This window comes from Cebus imitator, unplaced genomic scaffold, assembly GCF_001604975.1.
Source record: "Cebus imitator isolate Cc_AM_T3 unplaced genomic scaffold, Cebus_imitator-1.0 Scaffold664, whole genome shotgun sequence".
NCBI classification, from domain to species: domain Eukaryota; kingdom Metazoa; phylum Chordata; class Mammalia; order Primates; family Cebidae; genus Cebus; species Cebus imitator.
This window is the reverse complement of record NW_016107979.1, coordinates 990802-1005042: the sequence shown is the minus strand read 5'-3', so window position 1 is coordinate 1005042 and position 14241 is coordinate 990802.

The window sequence follows — 14241 nt, the reverse complement described above, 5'->3', positions numbered from 1 at the left end:
TCTCTTTCTAGCTGAGCTTTCTTAAGACACTCCGTAACCTGCAAGAATGGACCCAGAAGTAGGAAGGGCTGTCACTGGTCCTCACCTGCTCCTGGCCACCTGGGGTCATCTTCCTTCCACATCCCTCCCTCTGCAAAGTCTCACCTCTGCCACCTGTGCTTTTAGCAGTTCCCGCTCCTGTAGAAACTGCTGTAACTGCTGCTCAAGGACTGCTCCACAGCGGCTCGAGGGCTGGAGGGTGGAGAGGGAGAAGCTTCAACCTGGAGAGCCTGGGCCGTTCCACACAGTGCCCCTTAACAGGGCTAGGGCTGGGCTTCATACACAACTTGGGCAGTAAAGATCAAGCCCCATGGTCTGGTTTTTAAAAGAACTAAGTAAAGTTGGAAGGCACAGGCAAAGAAATCAAATTTACAGCTGGCTAACAGAGGCCCAGAGAGATCAGATCATAGTCTATTGTTATTCCTGTTGTTACTACGCTGTTGGAACCTTTATTGAGTGCGTCACCAGGTAGTGTGGTAACAATCCCATTTAACCTCACAGCCACCATGTGAAGCAGTTGCTACCATTACCTCTATTGTGTAGATGGAAAACATGGAGCATTAGAGGTTAGGTGGTTGCCTAAATTCACTTAGACAGAGCTGGGATTTGAAAACCCAGGCCCATCTGATCCTCGAAATCCATTTTTTTTCCTGCTGGGGGTGGGGGCACAGACGGGAAGGGGGAAATTAATCTTCTGCTCACTTTTTGAAAGGATGATATATTCACATAGTCCAAAACTCAGAAGGTACAGAAGGGAAGTATCTCCCAGCCACCTGTGCTCTCTCCTGAGTTTTTTACAAATGCTTGCATACATGTTTTATGTATATTATCATAGTACACACACACACACACACACACACACACACACACACACACACACACGTTTCCTCTCTTCACAAATGGTAACATACTAAAGCTACTCTTCTGTACTGTCACAGTCCAAGTACCGAGTCCCCCACCTAGCACTTGGCCAAGGCCACAGCCAGGTAAGGGCAGGGCAGGCATTTGGCCTCTGAGCTCTGGGTCCAGTTCTGTCTCCCCATATCACCCTTCAACTCACCCACAGCAGCCCCAAGGGGAAACTGGAACCCAGGATTGGCAGCGTGGAATCAGGGGACCCCACTGGACTCTTACCAATAAGTCAATGGTGTTACTCAGTTCACTGGTTGTGACGGAGCTCGAGTCCAGGCCTCTTTGTAGTTGGTGTGCGCTCTGAGGCACCTGCAGAGAGGAGGAGTTGGGGAGGATCGGGGGAGAGGTAGAGAGAACAATCATTAGGGTTGGGGTGTGTGGGGGTTGTCTCGGCTGGCAGAGGGGCACCCAGCTGCCACTGTGGGAGGAGGGTGGAGGGCTGGCCTGCAGGGTCACCGTACCTCAGCTCAGGGCCTCTTACCTCTGGATCTTTCATGGTGGCACATGGCGCAGGGCCCTCCTTGGGACCACCTGCTGCTGACTACAAGAGATGAGAGTGCACATGGAGATGTTCTGTCCCCTCAGTGTCCAAGCCTCTGACTTCCTTTCCTCCCCATCAGCTGGCAGCACTTCCTGTTCTGCCTCCCGAACCAGTTGTCCCAGAACTCATCTGTGCCAGCTCCTCTCACGGTGCTTATCTCCCACCATCCCACCCTGGGGCCCTTTCAGTGACTCTTAAAGGGACAGCCTGACAGCAAAAGGCTGTTCTCCTTGGGCTGGCTTCCCCTTGAGACTGGGGTTGAGGAAAACCAAACAGCAAGGACCCTTTCCTGGGTGTCCTGGGTGTTTACAGCAGACCATGTACTAGGGATTAACAAAAAAACAACAGCAATAACGAATCTCATTTCACCCTCACAAATGGAAGTCAGACAATACCACCTGTATTTTACAGATGTGAAAGGAGAGGCCCAAAAACCTCCAGCAACTTGCCCTAAGTCATATCCCTAGCAGATGGAGAGGCAGGATTCAAACCCAGAATTCCTAACCAGTACCCAGTTGTTCTTCCACAATCTTAACAATTCCCCTCTGCTGCCCCTGGGACCCTTTTCCCCAGAAGCCTGGCGGGCCAAGACCCACATGGCATGGTGACTGGCAACCATCAGAAGTGCCTGTCTCAGGGCTATTGTTGTTTCTTTTCTTCCTTCTTCTCACTCGTGTTGGAACAGCAGGGCTGTTTCTTTGTTGAAATTCTTTTAACTGTGGGAAAAAAGTGCAGTAGTACCCATGAGAACTACAAACCCCTATAGTCACAACCTACGTTACAGTTTTTACAAAATACTATTACACACCATCTAATTTAATGCCACCGACAACTCTATAAGGTATTGTCACAATCACTAAGTGACCGAGAGAGACTGATATCATAGCAAAAACAAAAAGAAAAAAAAAAAAAAGAAAAAGCAATACTAGACCTTAAACTCATTCCTCTGACCCCAAGCTCTGGGATTTTGCCACGAATCAGCAACTGCCAGAGACCAGAACCACAGGAAGAGGTAGAAAAGTCAACATGAAGTAGACAGGAACTGTACACCGTGTGGTTTAGAGTCTGTTAGTGTTAAGAAGAGCACCAGCACCTCTCACACTTTTCTATCAATGTGTCCTCATGGCAGAAGGCAGCCTTTCTGTTAAATCTGGGAATTCATCAGAAAGAGGACAACCCAAGTCTCATTTCAGAGACAAGTCTGGTATACTCTTAGAAACCGATGTGACTGTCATCCCTAAGTACAATAACGTTTTTGCTGTCTCAAGAGACTCAAGGGAAACTGATGCTTCAGAAAGATGTCCCATGTTTATCTCATGGCATTCAATGTAGCCTAAGTTGAGATGACATGAGGAAGAGTCAAGCTGTCGGTTTCAATTTCCCAAGATCTGTTCCACAGAAGATGAGCAGATCTCACTCCAGAGGCCACTGACTGAAGGACAGTCTGGTCCCACAACCATGGAGAATTTGAAGATGAGGTGGAGAACTCAGAAAGAAACGTGAAAGTCTCTCTGGAGAGTAGAAGCCTGAGAGAAAACCAAACCAAACCCATTCTCCCATTGCCACCCAGAGACACTGTCAACGTTTTGAGCTCACAGGGGAAGTGTAGGCTTTCCACACTGTCAATGTCTACGTTAAGGGAGTGAGGCAGCCTGAAACCTCTTGATCCTAGGTCCCCCATTCCCCTTCCAGCTGGAAATTTGTGCTGGGACCAGAGGAGCCAGAAATGGGATGAGAATGCTTAGGGGACTAGGTCCCAAGATCGAAGCCTGGTCTTGTAGCAGTAATGACGTAGGGGACTGTGACATCACTACATTCCACTCCCCCTGGGGGAGGGGACCACATCAAGGAGATGTCTGAGTCACTGCTCCATGATGGGGGAGGGGGATGCAGGGCTGGGACCCAGGTCCTTGGAGACACCAGCCCAAAGAGCACAGGGAGGTCAACCATGGGGTAGCGGGAGGTGAGAGCAGAGTCTACAGCAGGGATTCCCAGGAATCACCAGCCCAAGGTCACCCAGAAATGACTGATGAGGGTGGGGGCTGGGAGACTCAGGTCCTTAGAGACATGAGCCCACAGAGCCCAGGGAGGTCAGGCTCGGGGCAGGAATAGGTGAGGCCCAGGTAGGTAGCAGGGAGTCTCAGGAGTTACACATCCAAAGTCACACTGGGATGATTGGCAAGGGCAGAGGCTGGGCTCCTTGCTGAAGGGGTGGGGCTGATGACAAGACATTGGTAGGGGGAGCTCAGAGGCACCGGGGTTGGGGGCCCACCCAGTCAGGTGTGTCTCAGAAGTGTTATGGACTCTGGCAGCGGTCTTGCTGTCTGAGGGAATCTGTGTGCATATTACCTTTTTCCTAGCGGAGGCTAATTTCATCTTGCGAATTTCTTCTGACATCGTAATGGTGGGGTGGGCAGGGAAGGAGGGTTGGGGAGGGAGGTGAGGTTCGGGAGGGAGGTGGGGTTGGGGCCACATCAGCACAATTCAAGGGAGCACTGGTAAGCAGCTCCACTCTCCTACCAGGCAGCTGTGTTGACTGAACCAGAGGAGGCGTAACCAGGGCCCCAATAGAATGTAGAATAGGGGCGTGGCCTCCATGCTCCAAGCCCATTGGTCATGAGAAAGATGAAAGGGAAAGGAGGCGTGGCCAGGCAGCAGCAGCTCTGGAGGGACCTGTGGCATCCCAAGGAAAGCTGCCCCTGCAACTCCTGTCCCCGCCCACTCTGAGATGGAGGGGCCACCCACTCCACGAGAGCGGAAGGGTGAGCTTTTGCTATTAAAGTTTTAAATCTACCAGAGCCTGCAGCCCAGTGTTTGGGGAAGTGACTGTATGGGGAGATGATAGCGTGGGAAACAATCCTGCCTAGGCCGAGGACTCATGGAGCCCAGGGTTCCCTAGGGCCAGGAGGGCACTGGAGCTCACCCTGACACCCATTGGAAACCTGAAATCCGCACCTACAGGAGATCAGGAAAGGGGTTCAGCCTCCAATGCACCTGCAGCCAGGTGACACAGGCACAGGTGGGCGCCAAGCAGATCTCCTGCCTGACCTTCCTCTCCTGCCTCACCCAAGCAGAGGAGAAGTGACAGCTGCCCATCAGCCCATTGCCTAGATTGAAGCCACTGAATCTGGATCCCAACAGGCCCAAGGCAGTCCTGTCTTTGGTGAGGACCTGGCAGACAGATGTGATGTTCCCAAGTGGCTCTATAAACCTTATTGTGGATAATCAAGGAAATGGGCAAGACCATCATGCTCAGCCAAGAACCTGGCAGGCACAAGGGAAACCAGGGGCAGACAGAAGTCAGTTGGGTTTCAGGCCTGGCCCTGGAAGGGTGGTGGACTGGGGGCAGCCACAATGAAAGGGAATGGATGGCCATGGGCTGTGTGGCCAAGGCTGTCATCTCCTGCAGCACCTGCGGAATATCCGCCCAGGCCTGGCTCTGCACTCACGCTTGTGCCTGGAGCCACAGGTGCCTGGACAGTGGCCTAAAGGAGGGATGGTGGAAAGAAAGGCACTTGTGGCCACATGTGGGCACCTAAGCATGGGACAGAGGGGCATCGTGCCCCAAAGAGATCATATAGGCCAAGAACTCAAGCAGATGTACCCCCTGGTCCTGGGTCACATCAATTAAGTCAGAACCTGTCCTGACCCTGAAGCTGCAGCTCAGTCTAGTTCAGACTCACAAACAGATGTCAGTGCAGGGCAGGGGGCCCGGCCCAGCCTGCGACGTCCAGCAAAGCTGTGTGCTGGACAAGAATCTCTGAAGATTAGTCCAGGTCAAGGACAGCTGTGCCTGGGCAGGGAGTGGGGGAAATGCCCAGGGGCAGGAGGCCTGAGGACCTTTAACTAGGTGGGATGCCAGGTCAGCATGTGCAGGAGAGAAGGTGACTTGGCAGCAGCTGTCTGAGGCCAGGCTATAAACCTAGGGTCCACCTTGTCTAGCCTAAACCATGCTGCTGCCCAGTCACCATCCTTCAAACGCCAGAGGCAGGGCTGGGAGGGCCCCCAGACCCCTCTTCCCTCCCGCCCTAAGCTGGTTCTCATCCCTCACCACAAGGAAAGTGAAGCCTTCTATGGGTCACAGACTGCCAGGTTCTCTGTCACCTGGTAGAAGGGGCTGGGGAAGCTGCAGCTGGGTGAGGAAGAACCCAGGTACCAGAGCTAGAAGGGCTTTGGGAAAGCCTTGAACAGGGCCAGGACCTGAGCTCTGCCTGGCTATGGTGACTCTGATCCAGGCAACCCTATGATAGTTTCAGTCTGTCACTCTGTCTCATGGGGGATGTCGGCATTATTACCTTTGGAGTCAAAGTAGGTAAGGCAGGGAAACCAGAGTTCCCAGTAGGGACCAAGACCAAAGGATGGAGGGGTCTGGCCTGTTTCAGAAGGTCAGGCTGGACGAGGGGCTGTGTGAAGCCCGGAGAGCTGAGGCCATTGCCCTTCGGGTTACAGGCATCTGGGTTGTTGTCTAGATCCTCATATGACATCCAGAGACCCAACCCTAGGGACAATTTCTCCCAGGTGATAGCAGTGAGTCAATCCTTGTACTCACTCCACCAAAAGCTCAGAAATGAGGAGGCCTGCGGGTGAGGGTAAGACTCTTCAGGAAAAGTTTCTCAATGGCAAAGAAGATCTGAGCTGTGCCTTAGGGAAGCCAGAGGGGTAGGTTCCCACAAAGCCTGCCAGGGAACACAGGAGGGACACAGGTATAGTGGTGGGAATGTTCTGGAAGACAGCAGGCAGCCTCCCACTCACTGATGTGACCAAGTGAGGTCAGGTCCACACACCAGAAGCTGGATTCCACACACGGGTGCACTTTGTTTCTTGTTTTAGAGACAGGGTCATGCTCTGTTGCCTGGGCTGGAGTGCAGTGGTGCAGTCATAGCTCACTGCAGCCTTGACCTCCTGGGTTCATGCGATCCTCCCACCTCAGCCTTCTGAGTAGCTGGGACTTCAGGCACATGCCACCATGCGTAATTTTATTTTTTGTAGAGACAGGGTCTTGCTATGTTGTGCAGCCTGGTCTCAAGCGATCTTTCCACCTCAGCCTCCCAAAACACTGGGATACAGGGACAAGCCAGTGCTCCTGGTTCTGCTGCTGCATTTTGGCTGCCTTTGTGCACAGGAGGTAAGAGCTGGGGGGCAGAATCTGCTCCTGGACCTTTCCCAGGCCTGCACCCAAACTGACCCCTGGGCTGCAGGAGGCAGATGTGGAGAGAACGCAGCGAGCAGAGCCGGCTAGTCAGTGATGGAGACCCAGGCTGGGACTAGGAGATGGGGCTCCAACCCTCAGCCTAGTGGCCCTGCCAACTCCTTGAAAGAAATAAGTGACCTAGTCTCAGGTATTCTTCTAGAGCAATGCAAAACGGACTGATACAGCCTCCACGCTTGGTGTCCACTGGACCCGACCACTTGGGGAAGGGCTGCTCTTGACTCTGCCATTAACATACAGATTACAACAGAGTTGTTCCCCTGCTCTGCCTCAGTTTACCTCTCTCAGCTGACAGAGTAGGGATAATTGCTTCTCATGTGGGCCACAGGACAAAACAAAGCCCTGAGTCCCACAGGAAGGTAGGTGGGCCGTGTCCAAGGGAAGACAGAACTGGGAAGTATTTTATGTCCTCTGGGTGGCAGAGGGACATGGAGAAGGTGCCTCCTTTTTGGGCAAAGGAGAAGGGAAGATAAACAGAGAGGCGCCGGACACCTGCCTCACCCCGACCTCCCCCACCCCACACCAGGCCCATTCCCACATAGCCCCCGACTCAGGAGGCACCATTCTCCTTAGGGTCGTTGGGACTTCCCGGCTGAGCTGGGGAAGCTGACAGTCTGATTCATCAGGGGCAGCACGTAGTGTAGGTAATGAGCTGGACGGAAATGAAGAGGGGACACGGGAGCCGTGGTGTCAGGTCTGGGGCTGCCAATGTGGTACTTGCCCTGGTTGTGGGCAGACCACGCTGCTCTACCCAGCCACATGTGGCCTCTAATTCTAAGGGATCCGAGTTCCAGGCCAGGACTGGAGCCACACTCCCTTTGGGGACAAGGGACACAGTCCACACAGACTTCACCTGTGCTTTGGGCAAAGGCAGCTGCACAAATGAACAGGAGGGGCCCTGCTGGAGAGTAGGAACGGGCCTGGACTACTCAGACCTGCCTCTGTGACAGGAGGGTCCCAGCCTCCAGTCAGACTACTGAGAAGAAAGCTCACTCAGCCAGGGAGTGGGGGGCGTGGCCTGCAGGATCCCTGGAGTCTGTAGCCCCTCCCACCCAAGTGAGCTCCAGAAAAAAGATGCAGAAACAGCAGGTGCTCCTCCCAGCTGCCCCCTGCTTCTTGGTGTGGCCTCAGGGACCCCAGATGAGTCAAGATGGGGCTGCCAGCAGCTGGGGGCAGGGGGAGAGCTGGGTCCCCAGGGTGGATGCCCAGCAGGGATACACAGGTGTGGGGAGTGCTGGGTCGTCAGGGCTGAGCCCCTTCTGCCCAGGGGGGCCTTGGTGACAGGCCTGATGCTGAGCTCAGCCCAAAGAGTCAGGACCTGGTGGCAAGTAGCCTCTCTGCTTGTGAAGACAGTCCTGGGGTCATTACCCCTCTGTCCAGGCTCAAGCATCCAGGCTGTGGAAGGGCCAGCATTCAGAAAGAAGGGAACTGTGTGTGTGGGTTCTCTGGCAGTCAGGGGCCTTGGTGGACAGAGCCCCTTATGAGGGTGAAAGCCCCCTTCTCACTCCACAGCAATGCTGTGAGAAGGAATGGTGGGGTTTTGGGGTGTGGGCCCTCCCCACCCCCACCCTTGGGACACTCTGGGTTAAATGCTGTCTTTGGTCTCGCCTCCCCCACATGCTCCTTGGGGCCTGATGGGTCCCCACCCCCAGCCCCAGGAGTCCCTCTCCTGGGCCTCAGCCCATGCGATACCGTTTGCCCTGGAGACTTCTTGAGGCCCCCACCTGGGACCCAGCCCATAGACAGGAGGCCACCTGGGACCCTCAGGAGTCTCTGTGGGAGGGGTGGGGGCTCCTTGGAGCCCACAGAGAACTCTTAGGGGTGTGGGAGTGACCTTATCTCCTTCCAGTAGGAGGTGGAGAGCCCAGGATACACTCCCTTAAGGGAGGCTGACCCTTCATTCAAGACAGTGGCCAAAATGTAGGTGATGTGTGTCAGGCAAGCAGCGGGGACACAGGTGTGCAGGGAGGGAGGGAGAGGAAGCGAGGGAAGGGAGAAGAGGGAGGAGAATGGGGAGGGAAGGAAGAGGAGGGAGGATCTAAGGAAAAATAAAGCACGTACTCCAGTCATGCGCTGGCAATGAGACGGATGTGACTGGCAGAGCTGATGAGGCGCCCATGGCTGCCCAGGGCCTGGGGGAGCCCTGGGTTCAGAAACTCCACCTCCACTGCAATTCTCCCGTCCCTGTAGGAGTAGCCTCACACAATCCCGGTGGCTCACGCCCCCATTCCTCAGGTTGTGGGACTGAGTTTACGGGTTGCTGGATTTCTAGCCGGGCTTCCCCGCCCTGCCTGGGGAATTCCCTGCTCCAGACTCAGCAAGACTCTGCATGCATGGTTCTGTCCCCCCAGACCCCACTTTGCATGTGACTTCCTACTTGTCTTCAAGGTCCAGTTTAGGAGCCTCTTCTGGGTCCCAAGGACCTTCCCCCAGGTTGTCATGGCAGTGGCCAATGTGTTGTGCTTACCTGTCCCCTCCACAGCCCAGAAATCTTCCTGGGCCAGTATGAACAGTGTAAGGGGACGATGGCAGCTGCCACTCCAAATCCCAGCCTAGGGTCAGGCCAGGCTGCTACAGGAGGGATGGCATGGCTGGGCCCCATCCCCAGGATGCCAAGCAGGTCTAACCCCAGTGGACTGGCCCCAGGCCCAGGTGGAGGGGAAAGACCGGCCCAGGAAGCCACGTTAGCTGCCCTGAGAACAAGCCTTGAGGAAATCGAGCCCAGCTGGGGCAGGGTCTCTAGAGGGTGGGCCCAGCACACCCACCCAACCCCAACCCAAGCTAACGTCAGTGGGCTGCATGGTCACCAGCAATGGGGAGGTTGGGACAGTTCCACACAGACCATGAAGGGCATGCTTGGCCCTGGGAGAGGGGCAGGTGCTGGGGTCTGGTGACCAGCATTTCTTACCAGGCAGCAAACCACCGACCCACCACCACCAGAACCCATGGGGTCCCAGGAGGGAGGGCTTTCCCGGAGCAAGTATGCATGGGAGAGGGCCCCACAGAGCCAGAGCCGGCCGCTCCCTGGAGCAGGAGCCGTTCAGCACCTTCTGGACTGGGAGCAGGGGGAGCAGCCTGAGAGCAAGGGGTAGGCACACAGTGATGGACATGAAAGCCACCACCCCACACACGGCCAGACCCCACTTCCAAACACAAGCCAGGTGCTTTAATGGCCGCCTCCAGGGCCCAGAGGCTCATCACCATCCCTTAAATAAGGCCCAGAGCTCGCCAGCCTCTGGCTCAACTCAGCCCTCCAAAGGCAGGTGGCTGTCAGCGGGCCTGGCTAATGGGCTCCGGCTTGGGGAGCAGCAGGGTCCTCAGTCCAGATCCTCAGAGGCCCTCTGGGCCTGACCTGCCACTCAGCCTGCCTGCACCAGTCCCTGAGTCCCGGCAGCTGCTTCGCTTCTAGAAAACCAAGTTTCCTGGGAGAACGCCTGGGGTGGGGAGGCAGTTCAAGGAAACACTGACATCAATTCAGGACAGGCCTGGGGCCTCCTGGGGTGGCAGTGGCGGGCCCAGAACAAGGACGCCCGCTCCAGGCTGCATCCCCGCACCAACACTGGGGATCGGGAGTGGGCATTGCAGGCTCCCTCAGGGAGCTCCAGGCTGGAGGGCTGGGGCCAACCTGACCCCAGGTGCTGGGGGTGACTCCTGAAGGTGCGAGTCACACCCACTGCATAAGGTACCACACTGCGACAGCCAGGTCCTAGGACACACGAAGACTTTCTACAGGAAGGTTCTCTGGCTCCGATTCTCTGCCCTGTCCCAGGGAGGAAGCAGAGACCAACCCGTGACGGAGTACGTGTCAGGAAGCATCCCCACGACAACCCTGTGAAGTAGGTGGCGTTGTCCCATTTTCCACGTGGGGAATGAGGGCTCAGCAGAGGTGACGTGTCTTGCCCAGGTCACACAGCAAGAACACGAGCCGGGATTGAAGCCCAGGCCTGTTGGGCTCCAGAGCCCATCTGTGTGTTCTCTAGGGAAGAATGGGAAGGAGTCCTATCCAATAAACACCCTCACATGAAAAGCTCAGAGGCTCGCAGCCCACCCTGGGTGGGCCCCAGGGTCAGAGCTGGACCCCCTCCAGGAGAGCAGCCATGGCCCCAGCATCCACTCCTGGCCCGGGCAGCTGGGCAGGCAGAACAAAGGCTGGAGAGTGACCGCCGTACACGCGGCACCGGCAACCAGCGCTACAGGTGAGGGCTCCGGCGGTCCAGCAGCTGTGGGCGGGGCGGGGGCCGGTCTGGTCTTGAGATCTTGTGGCCCCAGGTGGGCAGGGCCAGCCCACTGAGCCAGGTGGTCTCCAGCAGACTGCGGAAGCGGGCCTTCAGCGTGGGGCCAGGCGGGCTGGCACTAGTAGCAGGGGTAGCGGAGGCATCACGGGACTCTTCCCCAGCGGCCGCCGCTGCTTTCTCCAGGCCAGGGCTTGGTGGCTTCCTCCCTGGCTTCCTGACCTTGGGGGCCGGTGACTTCCGAGCCAGGGCAAGTCTCTCTGGCTCATATCTGGCCACGGTGGGCTCTGAGGGGGACAGAGCTCCAGCCTCAGTGTCAAAGTCACCTGCAAAACGAACACACAGTCAGGCTGCAGACCCCGTACCCTCAGGTCCCACCTCCTGGCCTCCAGAGCCCCCCAAACAGTGCTTCTGCCCTGCTCCGCATCCGGCTGGCATCACACCTCTTCCCCACAAGCACCTACTGGCCAGACCGTCCAAGCCAAAAAGATGGGCTTCTCCACAGGTGACCCCAGAGCTCTGTCTGATGCGGGCACTGCTCAGGAGGGGCTGTTTGTGTACAAGGATGGGAGGAAAGGGGCTCAGCAGGTCAGGAACCATTGGCCTGGCCCAATACCCATTGTCCAGATGGGAAAACTGAGGCATGGGAACACAGGGCCCTGCCATACATAGGACAGCCATCATCTTTATGCCAGCCCCAGAGCCAGAACCCAAGCCCCAGCCTGGGCCCAGGCAGGGACTGCCCTAAAAGCCACGCTGGGGACCGTAGGAACCTGGAAGAAAGGCAGGCTGGAATCACGGTCTAGGCGAACACACAGAAAGGCGGCCCCCAAGGATGGGGAGAGGGAGTGAGAACAGGGGCAACACGATTCAGCCAGAGGCAGGAAGCCTGGTCCCAGTCACTTCCTTCCCAGGCCCCCGACTCTTGCAAGCTCCACTCAGAGCAGGCGGGGACTGTGTGGAGACCAGACTCCACTGCCCACCAGGCAGCCCAGAAGAAATGGACCTGACCCTCTCTGGGCCCCAGACAGCCCAACTGTACGGGCAGAGGACTGAGCTGGGCAGCCCAGCCCTGAGTGATGCCCGACCCTCACTCGGTAACGGAACGCCTGAGCCTGGATTTCCTTTGCATCCCAATAAGGCATCTGCTCCAATTTTTTAATCCTGTAATCTCAGCTATGCAGGAGACTGTGGCAGAATTGCTTGAACTCAGGAAGCAGGGGTTGCAGTGAGCCAAGATTGTGCTACTGCACTTCCAGCCTGGCGACAGAGTGAGCCTCCATCTCAAAAAAAAAAAACAAAACAAAAACAACAACAAAACAAACAAACAAACAAAGGAAGGAAGGAAGGAAGGAGAAAAGAAAGTCCAGGGAGGGAGGCCCAGGGGCCACAGAGTGCTAGTTGGCCACTACTCCCATTGTATTGATGGAAAAACAGCTGAAGAAAGACAAAGCTCCAAGGCAAGACCAAGGAAGGATGGGGACTGTCCTGGGGCAACAGAGGCCCAGTGACCCATGAGGGGTCATCTGAAGCCCGTCTGCCGGGGCCACGCTGACCTGCCTCTACCTCTGCCAGCCAGCATCCTGCTCCTGGAAACTCAGTGGCTTACAAAGGATCAGCCAGCTCAGCCTTGCTATGATTAGGGCAGTGTCACAGGTTTCAGTGACCCGCAAGAAAGAACCAGCCCTCTCCTTGCTTCTGCCTGGAGTGAATGACAGCCACAGGCTGAGCTAGACCAGCACATTCTGGGGTTAGGAAAGGCAAGGCTAGTGTGGGGACCAGTGCCCACACCCACCAAGGCAGACTCAGCAAGCTGGTTCAGCTCCTGGACAGAACCCCACACCTCAGGCCAGCCTACAGAAGACATGGAGGGCCCATTAGGACACAGGTGACAGTACCAACAGCAGTGTCCTACAAGAGAAACCTGCTATCCAGGGGTGCAATCCCCCTTCTCACTCCACAGCAATGCTGTGAGAAGGCATTGTAGGGTTTTGGGGTGTGGACCCTCCCCACCCCCACCCTTGGGACACTCTGTGTTAAGTGCTGGCTTTGGTCTCCCCTCCCCCACATGATCCTTGGGGCCTGATGGGTCCCCACCCCCAACCCCAGGAGTCCCTCTCTCCTGGGCCTCAGCCCATGCAATACCCTTTGCCCTGGAGAGTTCTTGAGGCTCCCACCTGGGACCCAGCCAGTAGACAGGAGGCCACCTGGGACCCTCGGAAGTCTTTGTGGGAGGGGTGGGGGCTTCATGGAGCCCACAGAGAAATCTTAGAGGTGTGGGAGTAACCTTTCTCCTGCCAGTAGGAGGTGGAGAGCCCAGGATACAGTCCCTCAAGGGAGGCTGCTCCTCCATTCAAGACAGTGGCCAAAATGTAGGTGCCTCCTTCCCTGACCCGTACTGAGGCAACCAGGCTCTAGTACAGGGCACGTGCCCAAGGAGCAGGCTCAGGTCAACGTGGAGAAGCAGCCCTGTTGATCCTCCCTGCCAAGCTCCAACCTCACTCAGCACCCAGGCCAGGGTCTCGGAGAACAGCCCACCACCGCAGCACCACCCCTGCCTTAGGCAGTGGGAAAGGAACAGTTTTGTGTCTCCGTTCCCGCTTTCACCTTCCAGGGGCCTCAGGATGGCCGATGGGAAAGACCAGGAAGAGCTCGATTCTGCCCAATTGTGGCCGTCATCTGGATGCTCCGGGAGGGCTGGATCGGGCCTCGCGGAGGGTTCTTCCACCTCCCACCTTCCCTACCTGAGGCTTGGGGCTCCCCAGACGCTACAACCCAACCTGGGGCAGCCCCAAGTGTCCAGTGGAGGGGAAGGAGAACGGATCGGTCTCTATCCCCTTTCCCCTACCCGCCCTCAGCATGACTCTGGTGCCTGGGCCCCACAGCCGACTTGGCTTTGAGGCTGCAGCGGCACCCGACCTGGCGGGCTTCTGGGTGTCCCCAAGTCCCTCCCGGCGGGCTGAGACGCACGTGCATCCAGCAGGCTGACACACAGGCCGCCGCCAAGCATGCAAACCCGTGCCTGCAGGTCGGTGCATGGCCCACATCTGCACACATGCCATTCCAGAACCGCACTCTCCCCTCGCTCGGCGCCGGCACACGTGTGCACGCAGGAAAGCCCGCGCACCCAGCCGGCCACGCACCGACGCCCGCAGACCGGCGGGAGGTCCCGGAGCAGGGGCGGCCTGGCCGCGGGGTCCGGGCAGCCTCCGCCTCAGGGCGATCCCGCCAGCCTGGGCTGAGGCCGGAGGGTGAGTCAAGACCTCGGCCTTTCCAAGTGCTGGGTTACAGCCCTGAGCCGTTGTGCC